The sequence below is a fragment of the Carassius auratus genome, chromosome 45 (genome assembly GCF_003368295.1).
Source record: "Carassius auratus strain Wakin chromosome 45, ASM336829v1, whole genome shotgun sequence".
In the NCBI taxonomy this organism is placed as follows: Eukaryota; Metazoa; Chordata; class Actinopteri; order Cypriniformes; family Cyprinidae; genus Carassius; species Carassius auratus.
Genome location: NC_039287.1, coordinates 18999594 through 19020405, shown reverse-complemented (window position 1 = coordinate 19020405; position 20812 = coordinate 18999594). Strand labels below are relative to the sequence as shown.

The window sequence follows — 20812 nt, the reverse complement described above, 5'->3', positions numbered from 1 at the left end:
AACCCTTTATTGGGTTACAGTCAGCTTGCTGACTGAGCTGGGTTGTTTGCAAGTAGGTCAGGCAGCAGTGTTGCACACAAACTGAGCAGAAGTTGGTCTGTTCTGGTAGTCGTGGCCGAGTGGTTAAGGCGATGGACTAGAAATCCATTGTGGTCTCCCCGCGCAGGTTCGAACCCTGCCGACTACGGGAGGGCATTGCAGTATTGCTTTAGCTTTCTGTGATGGTAATTGTGCCTTCTATGGTCCTTTGTCCTAACTGCTTCTAGCTTTCATCCCGGGACACCTGCGTCTCTTCTTTGCTCCACAAGAGCCCGGATAGCTCAGTCAGTAGAGCATCAGACTTTTAATCTGAGGGTCCAGGGTTCAAGTCCCTGTTTGGGCGAAGCTCTTTCTTTGCCCTCACCTTGCTATCACTACGGTCCATCTCTTCTGCTGACTCTGTACTGGAACGGTGTTCCTTCCTGCTCTCTGAGATCAAGGGATCTCCCTTGTGGTTAGTGACAAATGAACAAGGCAAAAAAACACATAAAGAACAATGGTGCCTGGGATTTTTGAGAACCGGAGCTTGTAGCCTAGAATTTTTCTTTGTAAATTATGTGAAAATCATCTTGTTTACTCACTTACAGAAAACAATACATTGATTAAAATTTTCTAAGACACTTTTTGTTGGTAAAAGTCATATGCGAGTAGGCATCAACTATCATGAATATCATTGTGATTTACACCTGAGAAGACAAAGCCCTGCATAATGAGCTGCATAAAGAGCCGCTCAGTCAGCTGTTGTCACTGAGAGGGAGGTGTTACAAGAAAGAACGTGAGAACAAAATAAATGTATATAATTTTAAGTTTGGAGTTTATTTAGAATATATTTAATTATCCCACAACATAATTTAATATGGGGGAGCAGTTAAACAGTTTATTAGGAACAATCAAAGCTGACTTTCAAACTAATTTTATTTTTGCATTATTACTCCAGTCACACAATCCTTAAGAAATCCTTTTAACAATCTGAATTTCTAAAAAAAAAAAAAAAAAAAAAAAAAAAAACATTTATTGTTATCATTATTATTAATGTTGAAAATAGCTGAGAATATTTTTCATGTTTTTTTAGGGTGGTTAATTAAAAGAACACCATTTTTTGTTTCAGTTACATGTATTTGTTACATTTATATTATTTACATCAAGCTTTTGAGTGGTATAGTTTTGTATATTGTTATTGAAACTTCATAATATTTAACTTAATTATACATTTAGTCAAGAATTATAGTTTGGAAAAAGTCTAACTAGTAAAATGTTTAGACGTTATGTGAAAACTAGTACAAGTATATAAATAAATATAAAGAGACTTACTCATGTTTATGATCTCTGCTGAATAAAGTGCTTCATTCTTTTTTTTCTGAGGAAATCCATTTCTCAAATCCTCAACCACGTCACATCTTTTTGGGGTGAATTATGTGTTATTCCTCTCATCGCGAAGCAAACAGTAAAATAAAAGCACTTGAACAACAGTCTGGCTGCTTTTTCTTCTGTGTGGGCGTATTCAAGCCGCGCTTCAGTTTGAATCTGAATAGAGCGTTCAGCGCGGGGGCGTGGTCACATTAGATATAATGAAGGGAGACGTGAAAAAAGGACATCGCCTTGTTTTCATATGGATTACTTTATCACAGAATATTTGTTTTCGCCAGCACTTGTTTAGTTTAAAAGTAGAAATGTCAAGCTTTCTATAGATATCTCTCTCATGTCTCTTCGTTGAGTATTCATTATTCATTGAGTTAGAGGTTCATTTTAATGACGTGTTTGTAAATGAAGATCAGCGCAGACAAAGGCTGCAGACAGCACATCTTGTTTGTTATCTTTATTTTATAAGTGCACAAAGTTTTGTTGTCATTATGTCTGTATCCAAAAAAGGAAACCCTTTATTGGGTTACAGTCAGCTTGCTGACTGAGCTGGGTTGTTTGCAAGTAGGTCAGGCAGCAGTGTTGCACACCAACTGAGCAGAAGCTGGTCTGTTCTTGTAGTCGTGGCCGAGTGGTTAAGGCGATGGACTAGAAATCCTTTGGGGTCTCCCCGCGCAGGTTCGAATCCTGCCGACTACTCTGTTTGCCGAAGGCCATGAGGAAAAGCGTCCATGAATTTTTCAAGGTCCTCCCACTGATTTGCGAAATGTCCAGTCTCTCTTCGATGGACCAACACGCCGCTGCTGCTTCTGGTATTCGGGCTCCAGGTGCTAACTTGGGTGAGCCAGTGGCACGCCGTGATCGTATAGTGGTTAGTACTCTGCGTTGTGGCCGCAGCAACCCGGTTCAAATCCGGGTCACGGCAACACTATGGCATTGAGTGTACGGGAAGGTTGTAAGTTTTTTTACCACTTCATCTTTCTTCTCTATTTTGTTTTTGATGCTTGGCCTGTGCAGGGAGCCACCAGACAAGGGGGCAGGCAATCTACCACTAAACGTAGTCGTGGCTGAGAGGTTAAGGCGATGGACTTGAAATCCATTGGGGTCTCCCCGTGCATGTTTGAACCCTGCCGACTACGGGAGGGCTTTGCTGTATTGCCTTAGCTTTCTGTGATGGTAATTGTGCCTTATGTGGTCCTTCGCTCTCTGTGCCATAATTGCTTCTAGATTTCATCTAAAACTGCTGTTATATAAAAGGTGAGATGCCAGTGCTCCACAAGAGCCCGGATAGCTCAGTCGGTAGAGCGTCAGACTTTTAATCTGAGGGTCCAGGGTTCAAGTTCCTGTTAGGTCAGGCAGCAGTGTTACACACAACAGGGCAGAAGGTGGTCTGCTTAATTCAAGTCCCTGTTTGGCCGAAGGTCAGTGTTCTTTTTGGAAGTTTCAGCTTGCTATCACTACGGTCCATCTCTTCTGCTGACTCTGTACTGGAGCGGTGTTCCTTCCTTCTCCAGGGATCTCCCTTGTTCGGCACACCTGATTCTGATGGTCAACTTGTTAGGAAGGCACGCTCACAGAGTGAGTAGAATAAGACAGACCTCCCAATTGTGCAGTGCTGTCGCTCCCCAGGCCCCAGCACTGAAAAACCCCATGACATAGGATGAGACATGGCAGCCTGATTTCTCATCAGTGGGACTGCTGTTTTACCCACTTCCAGGGCTAGCTTACAATCTCCTCTTGCTAGGTTGCAAGTATGTCAGGCAGCAGTGTTACACACAACAGGGCAGAAGGTGGTCTGCTTAATTCAAGTCCCTGTTTGGACGAATGTCAGTCTTCTTCTTCTTTTTGGAGGCCTCAGCTTGCTATCACTACGGTCCATCTCTTCTGCTGACTCTGTACTAGAGCTATGTTCCTTCCTGCTCCCGGGGATCAGTGCATCTCCCTTGTTCGGCACACCTGATTCTGATGGTCAGCCCTTTAGGAAAGAGCGCTCACGGAGTGAGTAGAATAAGACAGACCTCCCAATTGTGCAGTGCTGTTGGTCCCCAGGGCCAGTACTGAAAAAACCCATTACATTGGCAGCCTGATTTCTCCTCAGTGGGACTGCTGTTTTACCCACTTCCAGGGCTAGCTTACAATCTCTATATAACCCATCCCAATCTGCCAAAGGATGGTAGGACCCTTCTCAATACAAAAACGCATTATGCTACTCATGAGAAGGCTGGGGGGGAGCTGCCATCACTTTGGCATCCTTTCCTTTTTGAAGGCCACTATTAGCAAATATGCCAAAACACTGGCAGAGGGCATGACATTGGGGCTGCAGATTAATATAGATGGTCTAGCTTTCTTTAAAAGTTCCTCTGTACAGCTGTGGCCCATCTTTGGCTTACTGGTTACCGTTCCCATGAAGGAACCTGTTGTTATTGGAGTCTACTGTGGATCGAAAAAACCTAGTTTGGCCAGAGAGTTCCTATCTGATTTTGTCAATGAACTACAGGAGCTAGAGGCTGGGTTTTGCTTTGGAGATAAGAACCTTAAAATTAAGCTTCACACTAATCTGTGATGCCCCTGCACAGGCCTTTGTGAAAAAAACAATGGCCCATAATGCTAACCATGGGTGTGATAAGTGCCTACACCCAGGGCACTACCAGAACCGGCGTATGACTTTCCTTGGATCAGAGCACCCCCAGAGAACTGACATTTCATTTTACCTGATGGTCCGTTAACAGTAAGACTGCCGGCATTAATACTAGACAGGATGTCAGGCAAACTCCAATCAATGAGGCCCTACGTGCCAATTGAGTTTGCCAGGAGACCACGATCGCTTAGGGAGTTGGACCGTTGGAAGGCAACTGAATTCCGACAGTTCTTACTGTACACTGGCTCAATGGTGTTTGCAGGATTCCTGGACCGGAACATTTACCACAATTTCATGCTCCTGTCAACTGCTATATCTATTTTGGTAATCCCTGAACATCTCAACCTTGCTGTTTTTGCTGGACAATTGCTAAAGTCTTTTGTAAACCATTTTGGTGAGCTGTATGGGACAGACCAGATTGTGTACAATGTCCACTGTCTGGTTCACCTGGCAGACGAGGTGAAGAGGCATGGCTGTCTGGACTCTTTTTCAGCATTCCCATATGAGAACCACCTCGAAAAAAAAAAAAAAAAACTCATTAGAAAACCAGAGTTCCCTCAACTCATTCGGCGCCTTTCGGATGTTACAGCTACCAAATTGGATGCTGATGCAGAAATTACACTGAAAAGTGAGCATTTTGTGGGCCCAATTGTTGATGGCATGGGAATTAATGCGCAATATGAGGAAATGCGAGGTGAAAGGTGGACAATCAATTCTGGTGGGGGATAAAGTCTGCCTTATCAAAAAATGGTGTGTACACTATTTACACTGAATTTTCCCGGCAGTCTCCATTCTATACCTACCCCTTCAACTCTGACAGAATGAATATATTTGTTGTAAATTATGCATCTGATGAGCTGAAGCCAGTTGAGGTGTCAGCGCTGCGACAGAAATGTGCAGCCTTGCCATACAGGGATGGTTTTGTGGCCATACCCCTCCTCCACTAAATGGAAAAAACAAAGAAAAAAAATCTAATCAATCAATCAGTTTAAACAATCAGTTCAAGTTAAAAAATATAGCTGACTACTGACTTCTGACTATGACTTCCATTACTCTGGAAGAAAATTTGCTGAAGTATTCCACAAAGTTGGTATTTTTCCATACACTACACCCATAATTTCACGTTTTCAAAATATAAGATGAAATATTATACCTCAATATGTCAGGGCAAATTATATTTTAATATGAATTTAACATGCAATTTGATTCATGTCCCACCTTTATCAATACCTGACTGTACATAGTCCGGTAAATTATTAGCATTATGCAATGATTTTTTTTTTTTTTTTTTTTTTTTAGATTATGAAACAACACCACAACACATTCTGTGCCAAAACATTTTAATAGTACCCTACTTTAAGGTTGTGCTGAATTTCTACCGAACTATTACATTTTCTTTCCTTTTACTTCTTCCCACCCTGGGGCAACATCAAGTTAACTTTCAGCCCATGTTACTTGCTTATTTCAGGAAGCCAGTGTAAGTGTGTTCTGTCTTGTTTTTATGCTATGTTTCTACAGTAATAGGAAGGCTATTTCCCATAGCATTCAAAAAAAGACCAGAGATGCTTGTACTATGTATATTTGGCAATTTTCTGGATTGCAATTACCATAATGGTTACTTAACAGCCATCGTTTTGGAGACTCTGATGAGAGTGAAGAAGAGCCAGAAAATTGTGACTTTGCATCTCTGAGGACTTGCCTGGTGCATTTGAAGCCTCATCCCCAAGCCAATTGCACTGGAAGAGTAAGGAATAATCTCTTAACATCGCAATAACAAATAATAATATTAATATTAAAGCTATGGTTAACATTATTAGTTCTAAAGATATTCCCCTCTCCTTGTATCCATTCCTTCAGCTCCATGATTTTGCAGAGTAACTACTCCTAAACCTGGAGAAAACTGTCTAGGTAAAAACTGTTCTCCAAAATAATATTGACTACAGTGGCCCCATCTATATTAACACAGCAATGGTCACTCTGTTTCAAATCAATAGACTGCATCTGCATTACCATCTCAGATTTTCAATCATGAGGTTGAAGTAGGTAGTTTATACCAAATTCATGTTCAGCATGACAAGAGATTGTTTTATTTGCCTTTGTTTGGCCCTGTAGCTAGCACGCCTCGCAACCTACCATGGTTAACAGATCACAACCATTTAATACCAATTTCTCTCCCTTAGCACCAGACTATGGGGCAGGACAGCAACACCCTTCACCACCTCAACTCCCAACACCCGCATTTTACATGCGGAGAGTTACTCAAGGTAGGGACTGATTTCTGAAATAATAGTTAATAGAAAGGCCCTGTGTGTATTATCAGTCATGTTTAACAGATTACTACCATTTAATAAAAAAAATTGTCACCCTCTCACACACCGCCCACCTCACTATGGCCCAGGAATGGCAGTCCCTCCACAACTCCCTCCACCCCCTGCACCAGCCCTCAACATGCGGACATCAGAGGAAGCCTGTTCAAGCCTGACCTACAGACCAACATGGTGAGGGGGAAGAATGGCCGATACCATTGCCTGCTCTGGTGAGCAATAACTGACAAATACTGGAGGGTCATTCTGTGCCAAAGATTTTGGAATAAATTCCCACAACCATCACATTTTCTTCAAACTTTGACAATAACTTTTGTCATTAACTAATGTCAGTATTATGAGTAATGAGGATAAACACTGAAACACGTGATACATTTTATACACCAATTTTAGCTTTATTTCATATTTTTCAACAGCGTCTGAAGTCCACATCCTTAGCCTGCTGGAAACCATTAAACAGCAACAAGACCAGCTTGTGGCAAAGGTGAACTACCTCAGCAGCAGGCTGAACAGCACCCAGAAGGAACCGTCAAATGGCTCAGCTCGACAGAGAGTGGTGAGTTTTCTTACTGGATGATACCATTAGGTTAATTGATTTTCCATCATTATTATTGTAAAGGTGGCACAGGTCCATGAGGGTGTGGTCCAAGTACATGTTTGGTATAAATGACGGTTCCTTTAGAAACATTTCAAATTCCTCCACAGCCTCCAATTGTTCCAGGGGAAACTGGATATTTTTCAGGCATCTCAACCCCGGGGTGCTGTTTAGCCTGCTGCTGAGGTAGTTCACCTTTTGAACTACTCCAGGCTGATCCGCCGCGGAGTCCTTTTGCTGTGTGGGAATTGAAATACATGGGACAATCATGCCAAAGAGATGCTGTGTCGTTTTCTGTACCTCCAATAAACTAACAAATTATGAATTGAAGTTCTACATCCTTCCTAATAAACATACAGAACCGGAAAGGAGGACAAAATGGCTACAAGCAATAAGTTGTGAGGATGATCAAGGGAAGTTGTGGAATCCCAAGACTGTGTGTGTGTGCAGTCGGCATTTCATTACAGGCAGGCTACTTTAACATTGTGTTCATTATTAATGTTTTAAAAACTGTGTAAGGTTGTTTCAGAAAGTGGCATGCATATATAATTAGCATTCTACCTTAAGCAAAACTATGTAACGTTAGCCTAGTGTCAAACCTAAACTCGCATGAAAACGCATTTGCCAAGAGGTGTACACTACATGATACGCCGTATACCCACTAGAAAAGGCCAATGACTTCCATTTAAACACTTAATAAAGCTTGGGGATACGTAACAACTTTGTTTTGTGTCAGAACTTTCACTCATAAATTCACCTGTCTGTGTTTGGCGAAAGCGACATGGATCGAATCGCGGAATAGTCAAAAATGGAACTTGCTGAAAATCACGGAATTTGGCTATTTTTGAATTAATAAATCTAAAGTATGGCTGTTCAATGAATTCAGAGATGTATAGTAACGAAGTAGAACTACTTCACTACTGTACTTAAGTACTAAAAGGTGGTATCTGTACTGTATTTTTTTCTCCTACTTCCACTTTTACTTCAGTACATATTTTCGCTGAGTTTAATACTTTTACTCCAATATTTTTTTAATGTGCTGCATCGTTACTCGTTACAATTATAAAAATGTTACGAATCATTCCATTACAAACCACTGCCAGAACTGTAGATGTCAGGTTTGATGAAGCTGGCACATCATTGAGTGAATCAAGCGATTAAGAAGACTGCGCATGCTGACTGAACTGCCGTGAAGAGAGAAATTAACACCGAGCCGAGCCAGATAATGACTCGTTCACGAGTCAAGAACCGGTTGCATCGGTTCTCGGATGACCAGTAACGTTAGTTCTTTCTGACAGTTCGATTCAATAAACCAGTTGAAGAAAACAGCTCACCGATTATTTTTCGCTCGATGCAATGGCGTCATTGGCGTTGACTGCAAGCCTTCGGTTTACCTGCTACGCTCATAACATTAGCACAGAATCAGTTCAGAATCAGTCACCAAAAGAATCAGTTCAGTTCAGACGCTCTGTTTGTCGGTTTGCTTCATGCTAAATCACACATGCGCAGTATCATCAGCTCCTCGGTTCACGAATCAGATGCGTCAGAAACGGTTCTTGACTCGTGAACGAGTCATTATCTGGCTCGGCTCAGTGTTCATCTTCAGTTCTCTCTTCACAGCAGTTCAGTCAGTGTACTGTTTGAGTAAATGAATTATTCCGGGATATTGGTTTGTTTTAACTCAGAGGGAGTGTCCGACACATTAAACAAGTTAACAGCTTAATTCATTTGTGGATTAATGCGTATTGGAGATGCGAACCGTTTAAAACGATTCAGTTCGATTTGGTGAACTGTTTCAAAAAGATCCAGTTACATCGAATGATTCATTCGCGAACCGGATATCACAAACTGCTTTGTTTTTAACTGTCTTACAACAGACACGGAAGAGAAGACAATGCTGAATAAAGTCGTAGTTTTTGCTATTTTTGGACCAAAATGTATTTTCGATGCTTCAAACAATTCTAACTGACCCTCTGATGTCTTACTGGTTTGAAACAACATGAGGGTAAGTTATTAATGACATAATTTAGCAAATTGGGCGAACTAACCCTATTAACCGTTTTTTGTTTACAAGAAGTTACAGTCAAAGGAATTGTGATTTGTCCTTTAAGTTAATCATTTGAAATAGTAAAAACAATATGTTCAAACTTTTGACTACTTTCTTTAAAAGCTACATAACACAATACTAATTTTACTTTCAGTACTTGAGTAGTAAATTTTAAAAGAGACTACTTGCAATACTTAAGTACAAAAAATGTTGAATACTTTAGTACTTCTACTTAAGTGTGGTGCTTAAAGAGCACTTCAACTTCTACTCAAGTAACTTTTTTGATAGAGCACTTGTACTTTTACTCAAGTCTGGGTCTCTAGTACTTTATACATCTCTGAATACTGCGGTCAAGCCAGCCGCACTTCAGAAAAACACTGTCAAGCCAGCCGCGAGTGAAATTTAGATGTGCGTGTATTACTATAATTACGGCAATAGCAAGAACAACAGAGAGGGAACGCGCTTTCAGAGCGCTTTTCATCTATACGTTCAGATTTGATATATGACGACCTTTTTTGCCCATCTGCTCTAATATCCGTGTAACTTATTGTTTTCCTTGACTGCTCTGTATTACTATAATTTTCAGCCTTTCAAAGCATTACAATTATTAGTAGAAAACGAGATATGGGACATTCATTGATTTAGAAGACACTTTTTTATGATGAGAAAGAAGCAATTAAAGGTCAGTTCTTAAAGAAGACATCCCATACTATATCCATACCTCACATAAAACCATTTTACTGGAGCCTTTTCGAGATATAGGATAATATTACACTTTACAAGTCTATTAAGATCCCATTTCTAACAAGTAGAAAAAAAACAATGGTCAGTTCTTATAAGGGACATCGCATACTATATGCAAACTTCATATCAAACCATTCTACAGCAGCATTTTGGAGATATTGGACATTATTACACTTTAAAGGGCCATAAAAGATCCAATGTCTAATAAGTAGAAAAAACAATAGTTGGTTCTTATAAGGGACGTCCCATACAATATGCACACCTCATATCAAACCATTGTACAACAGCATTTTTGAGATATGGGACATTATTACACTTTAAAGGGTTATAAAGATCATATTTCTAATAAATAGAAAAAAACAATGGTCAGTTCTTATCAGGGACGTCCCATTCTATATACACACGTCATATGAAATCATTTTGCTTCAGCATTTTTGAGATATGGGTCCATATGGCGATTTAGAGGGCTATAAAGAACCCTATAGCGGAGTACAAATCTTTTTATCCACAGGAAGAAGGAGGCGGAAACCGGCCATCAATCAAATGAAGCTTTTAATAACAAAATAAACACAAAACACTGCGACAGCCCTTCACGGACGACTGTCGCTTACAAACAAAAACCAAACCCAAACTAAAATCCTGGCCTGGCCTGGCCCTCTCTCGTCGTTCACTGTCGTCGCCCCTCTTTTGTATCCTTCCATCTCCACCGCGGGACGTGAGACCTGTGAGTGGAGCAGGCGTCGCTCATTTCCAATCACCCCACTGGCCTCGTTCCGTTCTCACGCCTCGCGGCCTCGCCCCACTCATCACAACCCTATTTCTAATAAGTAGAAAAAAAACTAAAGGTCAGTTCATATAAGGGACATCCCAAACTATATGCAAACCTCATATCAAACCATTTTACTGCAGCATTTTTGAGATATGGGTCCAAATGGTGATTTGGAGGGCTATAAAGACATCATTTCTAGTAAGTAGAAAAAAACAATAGTCAGTTCTTATCAGGGATGTCCCATACTATATGCACACTTCATATGAAACCATTTTACTGCAGCATTTTTAAGATATGGGACAATACAATGATTTAGAGGGCTATAAAGACACCATTTCTAATAAGTAGAAAAAAAACAATGGTCTGTTCCTATAAGGGATGTCCCATACTATATGCACACCTCATATAAAAACCTTTTACTGCAGCATTTTTGAGATATGGGTCCATGTGGCAATTTAGAGGGCTATAAAGACCCCATTTCTAATAAGTAGAAAAAAATAATGGTCATTTCGCATCAGTGACGTCCCATACTATGAGCACATCTCATATCAAACCATTTTACTGCAGCATTTTCGAGAAATGGGAAATTATTACACTTTAACGGGCTGTAAAGATCCCATTTCTAATAAGTACAAAAAAACAATGGTCAGATCTTATAAAGGACATACCATACTATAAGCACAAATCATATCAAACTATTTTACTGCAGCATTTTTGAGATATGGGTCCAAATGGTGATTTAGAGGGCTATAAAGACATCATTTCTAATAAGCAGAAAAAAACAATGGTCAGTTCTTATAAAGGACATGCCACACTATATGCACACCCCATATCAAACCATTTTACTGCAGCATTTTTTAGATATGGGACAATACAATGATTTAGAGGGCTATAAAGACAACATTTCTAATAAGCAGAAAAAAACAATAGTCAGTTCTTATCAGGGACGTCCCATACTATATGCACCCTTCATATGAAACCATTTTACTGCAGCATTTTTGAGATATGGGTCCAAATGGTGATTTGGACGGCTGTAAAGACATAATTTCTAATAAGTAGAAAAAAACAATGGTCAGTTATTATAAAGGACATGCCATACTATATGCACACCCCATATCAAAACCATTTTACTGCAGCATTTTTTAGATATGGGACAATAAAATGATTTAGAGGGCTATAAAGACAACATTTCTAATAAGTAGAAAAAAACAATAGTCAGTTCTTATCAGGGACGTCCCATACTATATGCACCCTTCATATGAAACCATTTTACTGCAGCATTTTTAAGATACGGGACCTTATTACACTTTAAAGGGCTGCAAAGATCCCATTTCTAATAAGTAGAAAAAAATAATGGTCATTTCTCATCAGTGACGTCCCATACTATATGCACACCTCATATCAAACCATTTTACTGCAGCATTTTCGAGAAATGGGAAATTATTACACTTTAACATGCTGTAAAGATCCCATTTCTAATAAGTACAAAAAATCAATGGTCAGATCTTATAAAGGACATACCATACTATATGCACAAATCATATAAAACCATTTTACTGCAGCATTTTTGAGATATGGGTCCATATGGCGATTTAGAAGACTATAAAGACCCCATTTCTAATAAGAAGAAAAATACTGTGTTCAGTTCTTATCAGGGACATCCCATACTATATGCACACTTCATATGAAACCATTTTACTGCAGCATTTTTTAGATATGGGACCATACAATGATTTAGAGGACTATAAAGACCCCATTTCTAATAAGTAGAAAAAAACTATGGTCAGTTCTTATCAGGGACATCCCATACTACATGCACACCCCATATCAAACTATTTTTCTGCAGCATTTTTGAGATATGGGTCCATATGGCGATTTAGAGGACTATAAAGACCACATTTCTAATAAGTAGAAAAAAACAAAGGTCAGTTCTTATCAGGGACGTCACATTCTATATGCACACCTCATATGAAACCATTTTACTGCAGCATTTTCGAGAAATGGGAAATTATTACACTTTAACGGGCTGTAATGATCCCATTTCTAATAAGTAGAAAAAAACAATGGTCTGTTCTTATCAGGGACATTACATACTATATGCACACTTCATATGAAACCATTTTTACTGCAGCATTTTTTAGATATGGGACAATACAATGATTTAGAGGGCTATAAAGACAACATTTCTAATAAGTAGAAAAAAACAATAGTCAGTTCTTATCAGGGACGTCCCATACTATATGCACGTTTCATATGAAACCATTTTACTGCAGCATTTTTAAGATACGGGACCTTATTACACTTTAAAGGAATGCAAAGATCCCATTTCTAATAAGTAGAAAAAACTAAAGTCAGTTCTTATCAGGGACGTCCCATACTAAATGCACACTTCATATGAAACCATTTTACTGCAGCATTTTCGAGAAATGGGAAATTATTACACTTTAACGGGCTGTAATGATCCCATTTCTAATAAGTAGAAAAAAACAATAGTCTGTTCTTATCAGGGACATCACATACTATATGTACACTTCATATGAAACCATTTTACTGCAGCATTTTTTAGATTTGGGACAAGATAATGATTTAGAGGGCTAAAAAGACGCCATTTCTAATAAGTAGAAAAAAACAATGGTCAGTTCCTGTAAGGGACGTCCCATACGATATGCACACCTCATATCAAACCATTTTACTGCAGCATTTTCAAGATATGGGACATTATTACACTTTAAAGGGCTATAAAGATCCCATTTCTAATAAGTTGAATAAAACAATAGTCAGTTCTTATCAGGGACGTCCCATACTATATGCACACCTCATATCAAACCATTTTACTGCAGCATTTTTGAGATATGGGACATTATTACACTTTAACGGGCTTTAAAGATCCCATTTCTAATAAGTAGAAAAAAACAATGGTCAGTTCTCATAAGGGACATCCCATACTATATGCACACATAATGGTTTGATATAAAACCCAGTTTACTGCAGCATTAATGAGATATGGACCTATATTGTGCTTTAGGGGGCTATAAAGATAAAGGGTATATTCACTTCAGAGACTCATAGAGAAATGTAATGTTTTCTAAAATCTATGAGTAAATCAGTGGAAAACATTTTACTGTATGGTTTTTTTAAGAGCTAGCAAGTATTTCACATATAGAGTTATAAAACATTACATTTATCTATTCCAATAATAATAATAATAATAATAAACAATTGTCATAAGGGACATCACCAAATATGTGCAGCCATTATAAAAAAAAACATTTCAGTTTACCAATCTGGAATTGCATGCATTCAGAGTCATTTCTGAGACTTTGCATAACTTTGAGACATGTAGAAATGTCAGCTTATAAAAGTAGAGGAAAACGATGCCCATTTCATGCAAGGCAAATCTGGGTACTTTAGCAGTTTGGACTTACATGTATTCTAATTCAACAAAATGCTATTTAACTACATAAGTAGGAACACTTACTATTTTTAAAAGGCACATAATAATACTACCTTCGTGCAGAGTTCAGTGTCAATCCTGCTCCAGCAAACCTTTCTGTAACTATGAATTGTTCCTGACTCTTAATTAGATCAGGGTTGGAACTGAACTTTAAGTGAGATTTCCAGAAACAAGACTGGGGATACGCTATGATCCATTCATCCATTGAATGCAAGCTACTCTAAACTTTCACAGAGCAAAGACTCCATATTTGGTGTTTAGAAAGTGTGTGAAGTATAGTGTGACAGACAAGTGTGTGTGACTTCATATTTGCTGATAGAATAGGGAGTGCCTTGCATGCAAAGGCCATTATTTTTATCTACTGTATGTATTTAACCTGATGTTTATATAAACCTCAAAACTGGGGAAAAATATCCAGTCTATAATATATATATAAAATAGCTCATATTCTATCAGCACAGATAATCTGAAGTCTGATATAATATATATCTATAATATATATATATATATATATATATATATATATATATATATATATATATATATATGTCACACACCTGGACTCATTTAGTGTGTTTTTGCCCGTGACCCAGTTTGTGTCTTCGGTGTTTAGTTTGATTAGTTCCCAGGTGTGTCTATTATCTTCCTCATGTGTTCCATGTCCCTGTTAATTTAGTTATTCCATCCACCTGTGTTTCCCCATTATCCTTTGTACTTAAGCCTTGTCCGTTCAGTTCTGTTTTGTCGGGTCTTCTCACTTGTGCTCACTTGATTCTCACTTGTGCTCACTTGTGACCACTTGCTACTTACGTGTGTCTAACTGTCACACACCTGGACTCATTTAGTGTGTTTTTGCCCGTGACCCAGTTTGTGTCTTCGGTGTTTAGTTTGATTAGTTCCCAGGTGTGTCTATTATCTTCCTCATGTGTTCCATGTCCCTGTTAATTTAGTTATTCCATCCACCTGTGTTTCCCCATTATCCTTTGTACTTAAGCCTTGTCCGTTCAGTTCTGTTTTGTCGGGTCTTCACTTGCTACTTACGTGTGTCTACCTCTGTGCTCCATGTTGGATATCCCCTGTGTTGGATATATTAAAAACCTTATTCCGTTTATCCTCGACTCCGTATTCCTTCAGGCAGCGTAAAACCGTGACAGAAGACCCGACCTAAAGAAGAAAATAGAAAACTGCGTGTTTTTTTCCTCCGTTTTGTTTTTGTGTTTTCAAAGTCTTTTTGTTTCGTAGTGTTCTATGGATCCCCTCTATCGTCCTGAATTCCTCATCCTCCTGCTGAAGCAGGGAGGACGTTCTCTCGAGGACCATACCAGACAGTTTCTTCTTTTAGCTAATGCCACCAGCTACCCGGACGACGCGCTCTGCACCTTCTACAACACCAGCCTGAACTCCAAGTGCAGAGCGTTGTTGCCCGAAGATGGTCCTCGGGAGGATTTCGCCGCATTCGTGGAGTGGACTCTGGCGAGAAATGGCTCCTCTTTCACCATCTGCCCCATAGAGGACCTCGCCAGCCCCACTCCCGACCCAGAGACCAGCCAGCCACCTACTCTCTACACGGAGCCAGAGCCCACCACAGCCGCAGAGCCCGAGCCATCCACTGACAGGGAACAGGATCTCGAGAGCGCGACTGACCAGGTGTGTGAGCCGGCAACACCGTGCATCGTGGGAGTCCTCGTGGAGATCGAGGGCGTGGAGGAAAGCCCTGCCCACACTCCTGCGACTGAGGGTGAGCTATATGCAGTCTCTGAAAGTCATATGGAGCAAGTTCTGGATCTGATGGACTGGTCTACGGAGGTAATCCCTAATATTCCTGTTTCCCCGCTGGTTCCGTCCAGCCCTGATTCCCCTGTATACCCTCTCAGTCTCCCACTCCTACCTCCTCCAGTCATTTCCTCTGCTCCATTTCCGCTGGATCCGCCCAGCCCTGAGTTTTCTGTTTCTCCGCTGGTTCCGCCCAGCCCTGAGTTTTCTGTTTCTCCGCTGGTTCCGCCCAGCCCTGAGTTTCCTGTGTCTCCGCTGGTTCCGCCCAGCCCTGAGTTTCCTGTGTCTCCGCTGGTTCCGCCCAGCCCTGAGTTTTCTGTTTCTCCGCTGGTTCCGCCCAGCCCTGAATTTTCTGTTTCTCCGCTGGTTCCGCCCAGCTCTGAATTTTCTGTTTCTCCGCTGGTTCCGCCCAGCTCTGAATCTTCTGTGTCTCCGCTGGTTCTGCCCAGCCATGAATCTTCTGTGTCTCCGCTGGTTCCGCCCAGCCCTGAACCTTCTGTGTCTCCTGTATTCCCTCCCAGCCTCCCTCTCCCGCCTCCTCCCAAACCTGCTGGTCCCTCTACTCCTTCGCTGGTTCCATCCAGTCCTGATCCTCCTGTCCTTCCTCCCATCCTTCTCCTCTCTCCTCCTCATAGACCAGCCAGTTCCTCGCCATCCCTGCTGGTGCCAGTCAGTCCCGCAGCTCACCCTCAGTCCGCGCCATCGGGGCGCGGTGGTTCGCCGCTGGACTGCCAGTCTCCAGCTCCGCCTTGGCGTGTTAAGGCCCTGTCTCCGCCTCCAGCCTCCGAGCCCTGGACTCCTCCTCGGTCCTTCGACCCAGCGGCTCCGCCTTGGCTCTTAGCTCCCTCGTCTCCACCGTGGCCTGTCATCCCACCTGCTCCACCGGGCTCCCTCGTCCCTCCGGCTCCACCTTGGTCAGTCGTCGACCATCCGCCGCCTCGGGACTCCACTCCTCTGGTTCCACCTCGTCACTCCATCCCTCCGGCTCTGTCAGGCTCCTCCTTCCCTCCGGTTCCACCTCCATCCTCGGTCACTCCGGCTCCACAGCGGTCTGCCGGGACCCCGCCTCCACCTTGGTCGCCTGAGCCTTCAGCTCCACCTAGGCCCTCCGGATCCTCGTCGTCACCCTGGCTCTGTGGCTGTGATGCTCCATCTTGGGCTCCTCACCCACCGGTGCAGTCTCCGCCTGTCGGCCCCCTGGTGTCGTCGACCCTTCCTTCACCATGGCTCCTCCCGCCGTCGACTCCACCTTGGATCTCAGTCCTGGCTGGTCTCTGGTGGACCATCTGGCTCCTCCTGCTCCTGTCTCCTCCCTGGCTCCTTCCTCCGTCTCCTCCCTGGCTCCTTCCTCCGTCTCCTCCCTGGCTCCTCCTTCTGTGGTCCCTGTCTGCTGGCCCCCTCCTGGGAGTCCGTCCTCCACCGGAACCTCCTCCCAAGTTCCCACCCACGCCTCCCCCTGTTGTTTCTACGGTGCGAGGACGCACCTACCGGGAGGGGGGAGTACTGTCACACACCTGGACTCATTTAGTGTGTTTTTGCCCGTGACCCAGTTTGTGTCTTCGGTGTTTAGTTTGATTAGTTCCCAGGTGTGTCTATTATCTTCCTCATGTGTTCCATGTCCCTGTTAATTTAGTTATTCCATCCACCTGTGTTTCCCCATTATCCTTTGTACTTAAGCCTTGTCCGTTCAGTTCTGTTTTGTCGGGTCTTCACTTGCTACTTACGTGTGTCTACCTCTGTGCTCCATGTTGGATATCCCCTGTGTTGGATATATTAAAAACCTTATTCCGTTTATCCTCGACTCCGTATTCCTTCAGGCAGCGTAAAACCGTGACAATATATATATATATATATATATATATATATATATATATAATTTATTTATTTAATTTGGATGTATGCAACAGACTGCCAAAGTACACAGACTTCAGATTATCTGTGCTGATACAATATGAGCTACTTTGTAAGAAAAGGCCATTATTTCTTTTAAGTATTTGAAAAAAAAAACATTTCTATAGGTTGCAAAAAATTAGGAAATATTAAAACGTATTTGAGTGTTTTGTTCTATATGAATGCATGCTTCTACAAACTGCCACAGTACACAGACTTCACATTAGGTGTGCTGAAAATGTAGGAGGAACTTTAGAAGGAATGGCCTTTTTTAAACTTATTTGAAATAGTTCTCAAAACTGGAGTTTCTGAGGATTTTCTTGATTTTAACCCCAAATTGCTATGGTAAAATATCTTTATACACCAAATACTTCAGTAAAATAGTTTTAAATAAGGTGTGCTTGTGGGATGTCCCATGTACTAACTATTCATTGTATTCTTCTACTTATTAGAAATGGGGTCTTTCTAGGCCTCTGAAACAGAATACATTTCAGAAAAACAGAAAAACATCTCTGCAAAATGCTAGAAATGCAGTAAAACTTTTTTTATATAAGGTGTGAATATAGTATGGCACCTCCAATATACAAACTGAATATTGTTTTTTTTTTCAACTTATTAGAAATGTGGGTTCCACTTTATATTGTGTCCCTAATACCTGTGTACTTAGTAATTCGATGTATATGTAGTATGTAACCACAGTGTAAGTACACATTGGTACATAGCATCTATAGCTCTAATGTTTGTGTAACTACATATTTGTAATAACCCACTGAATGGTATGTGTAAGTACAAATGTGCAACAGGACATTGGTGATAAAATTTATTTGTAAGAAAGTACAAATGTGTAACAGGACTAATAGCAATATTCAATTTATTATGTAATTACCCCTATTTTCCACTGCAGTGGCAAGTAAATTAGGCTTTACATACAAAATGTGGTTGGTGTCCACAATGTTGCACTTTAAATGAAGTCGACAGTTCCTGAGGAGTTACCATGTAAGTACACTGGTATTGCAGTGGTGCACCAACTCCTCCCACTTTACCGAACCCTAAACCCACCCATCTCCACTCCCTGGATCAAATGGTTCAAATTACTCTTATACATAGTGTTGTTACAAAATGTAGATTTACATGTCATTTTATACATTTGTACTTGCACAAACCATTCTGAGGGTTGTTACAAAAATATTACAGCCATGGATACTATATACCAATGTGTACTTACACTGTGTTATATACTACGTACACATGTAGTTACATTATATATACACAGGTATTAAGAACACTTAAGATAATGTGGGAGCGACATGGGATATTTATAGCCCAATAAATCAGCATAAAGTCCCATATCTGAAAATGCTGCCATAAAATGGTTTGATATGAGGTGTGCATATAGTATGGGACGTCCCTGATAAGAAGTGATTATTCTTTTTTTCTACTTATTACAAATGTGATCTTTATATCCCTTTAAAGTGTAATAATGTCCCATATCTTGAAAATGCTGCAGTAAAATGGTTTGATATGAGGTGTGCATATTGTATGGGCCGTCCCTTAAAGGAACTGACCATTGTTTTTTTCTACTTATTAGAAATGGGGTCTTTATAGCCTTCTAAATCGCCATATGGACCCATATCTCAAAAATGCTGCAGTAAAATGGTTTGATATGAGGTGTGCATATTGTATGGGCCGTCCCTTAAAGGAACTGACCATTGTTTTTTGATAATTATTAGAAATGGGGTCTTTATAGCCCTCCAAATCACCATTTGGACCCATATCTCAAAAATACTGCTGTAAAATGGTTTGATATGAGGTGTGCATATAGTATGGCATGTCCTTTATAAGAACTGACCATTGTTTTTTTCTACTTATTAGAAATGGTGTCTTTATAGCCTTCTAAATCACCATTTGGACCCATATCTCAAAAATGCTGCAGTAAAATTGTTTGATATGAGGTGTGCATATAGTATGGGACGTCCCTGATAAGAACTGGCCATTGTTTTTTTCTACTTATTAGAAATGGTGTCTTTATAGCCCTCTAAATCACCATTTGGACCCATATCTCAAAACTGCTGCAGTAAAAGGGTTTGATATGAGGTGTGCATATAGTATGGGACATCCCTTATAGGAGCAGACCATTGTTTTTTTCTACTTATTAGAAATGGGATCTTTATAGCCCTTTAAAGTGTAATAATGTCCTGTATCTTAAAAATGCTGCAGTAAAATGGTTTCATATGAAGGGTGCCTATAGTATGGGACGTCCCTGATAAGAACTGACTATTGTTTTTTTCTACTTATTAGAAATGGTGCCTTTTAGCCCTCTAAATCATTGTATTGTCCCATATCTAAAAAATGCTGCAGTAAAATGGTTTGATATGATGTGTGCATATAGTATGGCATGTCCTTTATAAGAACTGACCATTGTTTTTTTTTTTCTACTTATTAGAAATGGGGTCTTTATAGCCCTCTAAATTGCCATATGGACCCATATCTCAAAAATGCTGCAGTAAAATTATTTGATATGAGGTGTGCATATAGTATGGAACGTCCCTGATAAGAACTGACCATTGTTTTTTCTACTTATTAGAAATGGGATCTTTATAGCCCTTTAAAGTGTAATAATGTCCCATATCTCGAAAATGCTGCAGTAAAATGGTTTGATATGAGGTGTGCATATATTATGGCATGTCCTTTATAAGAACTGACCATTGTTTTTTTCTACTTATTAGAAATGGGGTCTATATAGCCCTCTAAATCACCATTTGGACCCATATCTCAAAAATGCTGCAGTAAAATGGTTTGATATTATTTGTGCATATAGTATGGTATGTCCTTTATAAGAACTGACCATTGTTTTTTTCTACTTATTAGAAATGGGGTCTTTATAGCCCTCTAAATTGCCATATGGACCCATATCTCAAAAATGCTGCAGTAAAATTATTTGATATGAGGTGTGCATATAGTATGGGACGTCCCTGATAAGAACTGACCATTGTTTTTTTTTCTACTTATTAGAAATGGTGTCTTTATAACCCTCTAAATCACCATTTGGACCCATATCTCAAAAATGCTGCAGTAAAAGGGTTTGATATGAGGTGTGCATATAGTATGGGACATCCCTTATAGGAACAGACCATTGTTTTTATCTACTTATTAGAAATGGGATCTTTATAGCCCTTTAAA

General features: G+C 40.4%; 6 non-coding genes across 6 annotated transcripts; all 6 read left to right on the top strand.

Annotated features, from left to right (window-relative positions):
- Positions 1-105: 105 nt before the first annotated feature.
- trnas-aga (transfer RNA serine (anticodon AGA)) lies at positions 106-187 on the top strand. Its single transcript has one exon. It is a non-coding gene; the product is annotated as a tRNA-Ser (tRNA).
- Positions 188-309: 122 nt separating this feature from the next.
- Positions 310-382, top strand: trnak-uuu (transfer RNA lysine (anticodon UUU)). The gene has a single exon. It is a non-coding gene; the product is annotated as a tRNA-Lys (tRNA).
- A 1633-nt stretch (positions 383-2015) lies between these two features.
- Positions 2016-2097, top strand: trnas-aga (transfer RNA serine (anticodon AGA)). The gene has a single exon. It is a non-coding gene; the product is annotated as a tRNA-Ser (tRNA).
- Positions 2098-2252: 155 nt separating this feature from the next.
- On the top strand, positions 2253-2323 carry trnah-gug (transfer RNA histidin (anticodon GUG)). The gene has a single exon. It is a non-coding gene; the product is annotated as a tRNA-His (tRNA).
- Positions 2324-2455: 132 nt separating this feature from the next.
- trnas-uga (transfer RNA serine (anticodon UGA)) lies at positions 2456-2537 on the top strand. Its single transcript has one exon. It is a non-coding gene; the product is annotated as a tRNA-Ser (tRNA).
- Positions 2538-2679: 142 nt separating this feature from the next.
- On the top strand, positions 2680-2752 carry trnak-uuu (transfer RNA lysine (anticodon UUU)). Its single transcript has one exon. It is a non-coding gene; the product is annotated as a tRNA-Lys (tRNA).
- The last annotated feature ends 18060 nt before the right edge of the window (positions 2753-20812 follow it).